Source organism: Scyliorhinus torazame, chromosome 31, assembly GCF_047496885.1.
Source record: "Scyliorhinus torazame isolate Kashiwa2021f chromosome 31, sScyTor2.1, whole genome shotgun sequence".
Taxonomy (NCBI): domain Eukaryota; kingdom Metazoa; phylum Chordata; class Chondrichthyes; order Carcharhiniformes; family Scyliorhinidae; genus Scyliorhinus; species Scyliorhinus torazame.
The window spans coordinates 6,389,162-6,395,161 of NC_092737.1; the positions used below are offsets into that span (position 1 = coordinate 6,389,162).

A 6,000-nucleotide genomic window follows, 5' to 3' on the forward strand; every position below is an offset into this window, starting at 1 on the left:
GACCTTCTGTCAGTGCGGCACTCCCTCAGTACTGACCCTCCGACAGTATGGCACTCCCTCAGTACTGACCTTCTGACAGTGCGGCACTCCCTCAGTACTGACCCTCAGACAGTATGGCACTCCCTCAGTACTGACCCTCCGACAGTATGGCACTCCCTCAGTACTGACACCTCTGACAGTGCAGCACTCCCTCAGCACTGACCCTCTGACAGTGCAGCACTCCCTTAGTAGTGACCCTCTGACAGTGCGGCACTCCCTCAGTACTGACCCTCTGACAGTGCGGCGCTCCCTCAGTACTGACCCTCTGACAGTGCGGCGCTTCCCTCAGTACTGACCCTCTGACAGTGCGGCACTCCCTCAGTACTGACCCTCTGACAGTGCGGCACTCCCTCAGTACTGACCCTCAGACAGTGCGGCGCTTCCCTCAGTACTGACCCTCTGACAGTGCGGCACTCCCTCAGTACTGACCCTCTGACAGTGCGGCACTCCCTCAGTACTGACCCTCTGACAATGCGGCGCTCCCTCAGTACTGACCCTCTGACAGTGCGGCTCTCCCTCAGTACTGACCCTCTGACAGTGCGGCGCTCCTTCAGTACTGACACTCTGACAGTGCAGCACTCCCTCAGTACTGACCCTCTGACAGTGCGGCACTCCCTCAGTACTGACCCTCTGACAGTGCGGCACTCCCTCAGTACTGACCCTCTGACAGTGCGGCACTCCCTCAGTACTGACCCTCTGACAGTGCGGCACTCCCTCATACTGACCCTCTGACAGTGCGGCACTCCCTCAGTACTGACCCTCTGACAGTGCGGCACTCCCTCAGTACTGACTCTCTGACAGTGCGGCACTCCCTCAGTACTGACCCTCTGACAGTGCGGCACTCCCTCAGTACTGACTCTCTGACAGTGCGGCACTCCCTCAGTACTGAGGTGGGGCAGACCTGTGACTGAACCTATTAGCCTCTGTCTGACGGACACAAATTGACAAATGGTTCACATCAGGAAGTGACATTTCACAGACGGTTAGTACCTTGTTCAGCTATTTAGCTTAATTGTGATTTAAAGAGAGTTTGGCTGTGAGGGTAGCTGCTGATCCCTCAGGCAGGCCTGAATCAAATGGGCCGTACATGGCTGTCTAACTTGCCAGAGATGTGCGTGTAAGCCAGGTCTGACCTGCAGATCGTTCCCAGGCCGCAGCCCTCCCTGTTTCTCTCCTCATGCTCCGGCCTCTGGGCCCTCAGTGGGAGGAGGTCGTCAGGCGAACGTTTACACTGAGCCCAGAAAGCTAGGCCCGGAGGCAGTCATTTCCCCTGCCAACACCGCCTCAGCACCACGCGGCAGAGGAACCCCCAAATTCCTGACCGTCCCTGTGCCTTCGAACATAAAATCCCCCCCCCCCCCCCCCCAAAAAAAAACATCCGGTGCGCCACCCCGCAGCCTGGAGATTTTCACAATCGGAAAATGCCGGACAGGGGGGCTGCACTCGTCCGTCCGCGGGAGGCTGAGGGAGGGCCTGCCATTGAGACAGGCCTTCACCGTGTGAAAGGGGTTTCGCCGGGGGTGGGGGGGGGGGGGGGGGGGCGTTGTCGAGAATTAGGGCGAGACTTTCTCCGATGTCGGGGACGTCCAAATTCGGGCAGGAAACGTTCCGCCGAGCGGGCCCCGTAAGGAGACTCCGATGACAGTGAGGTAACCGTCGGGCGTTTTCACGTGGATGGAGGAGTGGAATTGGGGGGGAATCTCGCAGTCTTCGGGTTCCGGGCGCCCCGAGGAGGTCGGCAACCTGGATCCTCTCCGATGATAAGGCAGTCTCCGATAAATCCAACCTGGGAATTCAGCAGCAACCCCTTTCCCCAGGGTGCGGGGAGAATGTGGGACTCGCTCCCACGGGGAGTGGGGAGAATGAGGGACTCGCTCCCCACGGGGAGTGGGGAGAATGTGGGGCTCACTCCCACGGGGAGTGGGGAGAATGTGGGACTCGCTCCCCACGGGGAGTGGGGAGAATGTGGGACTCGCTCCCACGGGGAGTGGGGAGAACGTGGGGCTCGCTCCCACGGGGAGTGGGGAGAATGTGGGACTCGCTCCCACGGGGAGTGGGGAGAATGTGGGACTCGCATCCACGGGGAGTGGGGAGAATGTGGGACTCGCTCCCACGGGGAGTGGGGGAGAATGTGGGACTCGCTCCCACGGGGAGTGGGGAGAATGTGGGACTCGCTCCCACGGGGAGTGGGGAGAATGTGGGACTCGCTCCCACGGGGAGTGGGGAGAATGTGGGACTCGCTCCCACGGGGAGTGGGGAGAACGTGGGACTCGCTCCCACGGGGAGTGGGGAGAAGGTGGGACTCGCTCCCCACGGGGAGTGGGGAGAATGTGGGACTCGCTCCCACGGGGAGTGGGGAGAATGTGGGACTCGCTCCCACGGGGAGTGGGGAGAATTTGGGACTCGCTCCCACGGGGAGTGGGGAGAATGTGGGACTCGCTCCCACGGGGAGTGATCGAGGTGAATCGAGTCAAGACCGTTAAGATGAAAGCTGGATAAACACATGAGGGAGGGAGGAATAAAGGGAGATGCTGATTGGGTGAGATGGAGAGAGGGAGAGGGAGGAAGCCCGAGGACAGCATAGTGAGTGGCAGGGAGCAGTGTCTCGCTACCATAAACGCAACGTGATTCTACCAAATCCAAATCCAATCGGAGCGTAGCTTCAAAGAATTTGCTTTCCTGCTCTCGCACACCATCACCTGACCTGGAGGAGGTCACTTTGAGGATGAGCGCGTGGCTCATTCCGACGTCAGGAATGTGGCCGAGAGGGTTTTGGCCGCCACGAGGAGGTTGGTGAAGGGTCGTGGCATGGGGTCTCAAGGCAGCCCCCCCGGTAGTGTCATCTCAGCTCCTTGGGCCTATAGGCAAGGCCTTTGCCAACGCCAGAGTCACAGCCCTGGTGGTTCGATCAACGACTTCCTGCCCCGCCAATCACCACCGCCCACCCCACCCCCACCTTCTCCGAGCTGTCGCTGGTCTCCCGAAACGCCGGTCGCGACGCCACCGTCTCGAGACCCATCAAAAGATCTCCGTCGTCCAATGGGAGTGATTCTTGACTGTCAGTCACAAGGCTGAAGGGTCCCTAATATCCCGAGACGGCCTTTTGTTTGGAAAGACGCTCCCGATTCACCCCTGGGTTCTAGGGATGATCTTTAATTCTTGGAGCCTCCTCTCTAGCGGGGGGGGGGGGGGGGGGGGGCGGTGGCAGGATGTTGGAAAAACAAGATAGGCCCCAGGCTCAGAGGGATTGTTGCCATTCAGGCCATCATGTTGGCCTCGTCCATCGACAAGGTGAGGCCGCGCCACGGAAGGAGATCTCGGAGGGTTCAATAAAAGCTCGGTCCAAGAGATGGGCTCTCCAAGGTCCACCCTCAAGCTGAGAGACAGAGAGAGAGAGAGAGAGAGAGAGGTGGAGAGAACTCGGGGAGGGATTTGCAGAGCTCACGGACCACCCCGGGGCAGCTGAAGGCACGGCCACCGATGGTGGAGCGATGGGCGCCAGACCTGGAGAAGCGTGGAGGACTGGGAGGGTCGTCCGAGGGTGTCGGTGGGGGGGGGGGGGGGGGGGGGGGGGGGGTGGCGAGGCTGGAGGAGGTGGTCAAGATCTCCGTCCCGTACCGGTGGAACTACCAAGATGGGTTAAATCCAAAAAGCAGGCCGAGCGGGGATACTTAGTGGGAGAAAGTGCCCCGTTTAATCAGCCGTGCTGTGCAGAACCAGGGGATAGTGATCCCTGAGGCTGTCTACATTGAGGGGTCGCGGCCCTGGGTGCGTCTGGATCGAGAGTCCAGAGGCTTGATGCAGCGGGGGCAGCAGGAGAGAGCTGACAACACAGTACTGACCCTCTGACAGTGCGGCACTCCCTCAGTACTGACCCTCTGACAGTGCGGCACTCCCTCAGTACTGACCCTCTGACAGTGCGGCACTCCCTCAGTACTGACCCTCTGACAGTGCAGCACTCCCTCAGTACTGACCCTCTGACAGTGCGGCACTCCCTCAGTACTGTCCCTCTGACAGTGCGGCTCTCCCTCAGTACTGACCCTCTGACAGTGCGGCACTCCCTCAGTACTGTCCCTCTGACAGTGCGGCTCTCCCTCAGTACTGACCCTCTGACAGTGCGGCACTCCCTCAGTACTGACCCTCTGACAGTGCGGCACTCCCTCAGTACTGACCCTCTAACGGTGCGGCACTCCCTCAGTACTGACCCTCTGACAGTGCGGCACTCCCTCAGTACTGACCCTCTGACAGTGCGGCACTCCCTCAGTACTGACGCTCTGACAGTGCGGGCACTCCCTCAGTACTGACCCTCTGACAGTGCGGCACTCCCTCAGTACTGACCCTCTAACAGTGCGGCACACCCTCAGTGTTGCCCCTGGTGAGTGTGAGTCTGTGTTCTGTGGGTTAAGTCACTGCTCTGTGCCTCAGCATCCGGGACAGTCTGTACCTGAGTGTGTTTTGGGTTTGTGACGACGGAGCTCCTGGGCCTGGTCAGGATGTTGCTCAGGAAGCCGAGCAGGAACAACCAGGAATGCTTCCCATTCCCAGTCACTGACAGCTGAGAATTCATCAATAACCCATTAACACAGGGTGACGCTCGCACTGGGCAACTCTCGTCATTAATGAAGGTGAACGAGACGCACTAATGGATCTCGCTGAATCACCCAAGCTCCCCCCCGCCCGCTGCCTGCACCTCCTGCCACAGGCCTAGTCCGGGCGATTCCGCAATCTGCTGTCAGCAGCCCCCACGCTGCTGGAGTGGGGACCTGCATTCCAGAGCCGGCCCGTGCGGCAGGCTCTTCGACTGCAGTTGGCATCACCAACCTGACTGCTCTTTCCCAGCCAGCAGCGAGAGAGAGAGAGAGAGAGAGAAGAAATAGGACACATGACTCTGACACAACCCCCCCCCCCCCCCCCTCCCCCCCCAGGATCGCTGAGGCCTGGTCGACCGTGAGGGCTGGGAGCAAGGCCCGGGCCTTTCAAGTCAAATGCAGGCAGACTCAGCGCAGTCAGTGGGACATCGTACCACCTCTCTCTCCGCAGTTATAATCCCTTCCGTCCGTTTTGACACAGGCACATAATAGGAGGCACGGAGGGGGTTAAAGTTGATCTGATCAGAGCGAAAATGAAAGAGACTGACATTTTAAAACAATATCATCCCCGACAGACTCTGTAAACAGCGTAAAGAGAATTTAATCTCACCTCGTGCAGGCAGTTTGGCTGGTCGGTCCTCTTTGCTGCTTGTGTGTGTGTGTGTGTGCGTGTCCCTGTGTGCGTGTGTGTGCGTGTCCCTGTGTGTGCGTGTGTGTGTGCCCCTGTGTGTGCGTGTCCCTGTGTGTGCGTGTCCCTGTGTGTGCGCGTGTGTGCGTGTCCCTGTGTGTGCGCGTGTGTGCGTGTCCCTGTGTGTGCGTGTCCCTGTGTGTGCGTGTGTGTGTGTGTCCCTGTGTGTGCGTGTCCCTGTGTGTGCGTGTGTGTATGTGTGTGCGGTCCCTGTGTGTGCGCGTGTGTGTGTTTATGTGATTCTGTGTATGTGTGTGTGTGTCCCTATGTGTGTGTTACCCTGGTTGTGCGTCTGTGTGTGTGCACGTGTCCCTGTGTGTGTGTGTGCGCGTGTGTGTGTGTGTGTGTCCCTATGTGTGTGTGTTACTCTGGTTGTGCATCTGTCTGTGTGTGTGTGTGTGTGTCCCTGTGTCCCTGTGTGTGTGTGTGTGTGTGTCCCTGTGTGTGCGTGTGCGTGTGTGTCCCTGTGTCCCTGTGTGTGTGTGTGCGTGTGTGTCCCTGTGTGTGTGTGTGTGTGTGTGCGTGTTGCAGCTTCAGTTTATTAATTTCTGTAACCGTTGGCTGCTTCTTGATTCAAAATGGCCCAGGTGACCCAGGTGACAGAGAGGAGCCTGTGGGGGAATGGGAGGAAGGAGGGAGAGAGAGAGAGAGAGAGAAAGAGGGAGCGGGAGAGAGAGAAAGGGA

The 6,000-nt window shown here is 59.2% G+C and overlaps 2 protein-coding genes across 2 annotated transcripts in view; one reads left to right on the forward strand and one right to left on the reverse strand.

Annotated features, from left to right (window-relative positions):
• The window catches only part of zbtb4 (zinc finger and BTB domain containing 4), a 74,035-nt gene that overhangs the window by 63,598 nt on the left and 4,437 nt on the right, over positions 1-6,000 (reverse strand). The window contains exon 2 of the mRNA XM_072493241.1: positions 5,239-5,927. The gene's annotated coding sequence lies outside the window, so the exon portion shown is untranslated. The remainder of the gene's footprint in view (positions 1-5,238; positions 5,928-6,000) is intronic.
• Positions 1-6,000, forward strand: part of LOC140404635 (solute carrier family 35 member G3-like) — an 81,397-nt gene that overhangs the window by 44,260 nt on the left and 31,137 nt on the right. The gene's annotated exons all lie outside the window — the stretch shown is intronic.